This window comes from Euphorbia lathyris, chromosome 8, assembly GCF_963576675.1.
Source record: "Euphorbia lathyris chromosome 8, ddEupLath1.1, whole genome shotgun sequence".
Lineage (NCBI taxonomy): Eukaryota > Viridiplantae > Streptophyta > Magnoliopsida > Malpighiales > Euphorbiaceae > Euphorbia > Euphorbia lathyris.
This window is the reverse complement of record NC_088917.1, coordinates 60,901,743-60,903,922: the sequence shown is the minus strand read 5'-3', so window position 1 is coordinate 60,903,922 and position 2,180 is coordinate 60,901,743. Positions and strand designations below refer to the sequence as shown.

The following is a 2,180-nucleotide window of genomic DNA, read 5'->3' as shown; positions in this document are numbered from 1 at the left end:
GGTAAAGTTGAATTCCCGGGCATTTTCGGACCTAAGTAATTTTTCTCTGAGCGAAGAGTGATAGCCTTTACATGCTCTTTCGAATTTTCTTCCGTATGGCTGGGAAGACTTTCCTCTTTGCGGGATGGAATTGATTTAGCGAGTTGTCCAATTTGAACCTCCAAATTATGGATGCTAGATGATTGGTTTTTAATAAGCTGATCGAATTTATTCTCGATCCGTTTAAAACCATCATCGTGATTACTTATTTTTCCAGTCATAGCATCAATAAATTTGTCGATCTTAGAAGATAAAGTGCTAATCGTATCTCTTGATTGATTTTGATAATTAGTGGTACGATTTTGATTAGCATTTGTATTAGTACTATTATCTCTCCAGTTAAAGTTAGGATGATTTCTCCATCCAGGATTATATGTATTGGAATAAGGGTTATTAGTTTGGTTTTGCCCTTGGACAAAATTTACTTGTTCAATTTCGCTCATACCTTCATAATCCACATCCGTTTGGATTGGATTACCATTAGGATCGCACGGTGCCATAAACCTATCAATTTTGTGCGATAAGGCAGAAAATTGGGCTTGCAACATCGCAACTGGATCAAGATTCACTATACCTTTAACTGATGATGTAGTTAAGGATGATGGTTTCGCCGCTGGTATATGTCCACGCTCCGCGGGCCACATACTACTGTTGATTGCCATTTCCTCCAAAAGTTCTCTTGCTTGGGCCGATGTTTTCTTCATGAATAACCCTCCAGACATAGCATCTAATGAACCTCTAGTTGTAGGATTTAATCCATTATAAAATGTTTGCATTAAAAGTTCAGCGGACAATTGGTGGTGTGGGCATAAACGTTGAAGTTCTTTAAAACGTTCCCAAGCCTCATAAAGAGTTTCATTATCATTTTGAGAAAAAGATGTTAACTCTTTTATGACTCTTGCAATTTTTGCTAAAGGAAAATATTTTGATAAAAATGTTTGGGCTAATTGCTCCCAAGTTTCAAATGTTGCGGCTGGCATAGAAGTTAAACATTCTTTGGCTCGATCCTTCAAAGTAAAAGGAAAAAGGCGAAGTTTGATTGCTTCCGCAGTCACATCTGTTATTTTAAAAGTGTCGCAAATTTCTAAGAAATTTGTCAAATGGGTGTTAGGATTTTCGTTAGGCAACCCGTAAAATGTTACGTTATTTTGCAACATATTACGCAATGCTGGCTTAATTTCAAATTGGTTTGCATTTATTTGAGGTCTAACTATGCTGTTTGTTACACCGGCCACTCCTGGCCTAGCGTAATCCATAAGTGTAGCCATAATTTCTGGCTCAGTATCTCTGGTTTTTATTAGGGTGTTGTTTTTGTTTTTGTTTTTCTTGTTTTTCTTGTTCTTTTTAACTGTTTTTTCAATTTCTGGGTCTAGCGGTTTTGGTGGAATGCCTGAACTTCGAGAACTGCGCATGAACTTGAAATTTCGCACGAACCGAAACTACCTTCAAAATAGAATTTTGAAAAATAAATATGTTAGTAATTTGAAATAAGTAAAATATAAAATTTTGAATAAGTATAAATAAACCTAGATTCGAAATAAAACATGAAAAATCTAAATTTTTGTCAAAAATTTTGGTTTTTCCCCGGCAACGGCGCCAAAAACTTGTTGAGCGATTTCCGCAAGTGCACGGTATACGCTTGTAGTAATAAAAGATATCAATCCCACAGGGAACGCTTTTTAACAAAAACTTATTTTGAATCGGTTAAATTTACTTTTAAGGTTTATAATATGGAAAATCGTTTAGTTGGATTTGGTTTTGAAATTGCTAGAATAAGAATTAGATTAGAGTATAACAAATGTTAGAAATCACTTCTGATTTAGGGATAAATTTACAAAACAGAAACGTTTAGTTCTTTAGAAAAGTAAACAAATGTATTCGTTTGCATTAAGCAAAGAAAACAACTTTAAACTTTGTATAAATTATAATAATGAAATAAACGTCGATTCCTCTAATTTTAGGGCTTTGAACTGCAGTCAATCCTCCTACGGTCGGGTTAGATCGCTACCTTAACCAAATTGATACTCTACTGATGATATCAATTTGCCTAAGTGTTCAACAAAGTTTCCTTGTAAAGATTTTGAATTTAACTACGTTTTAATGAAAACACCAGAACTCACTTCGGATCATTTACCAAAGTG

General features: G+C 34.6%; 1 non-coding gene across 1 annotated transcript; it reads left to right on the top strand.

The window, feature by feature from the left end:
- The first annotated feature begins 831 nt into the window (after positions 1-831).
- LOC136204958 (small nucleolar RNA R71) lies at positions 832-938 on the top strand. Its single transcript, XR_010675768.1, has one exon. It is a non-coding gene; the product is annotated as a small nucleolar RNA R71 (small nucleolar RNA).
- The last annotated feature ends 1,242 nt before the right edge of the window (positions 939-2,180 follow it).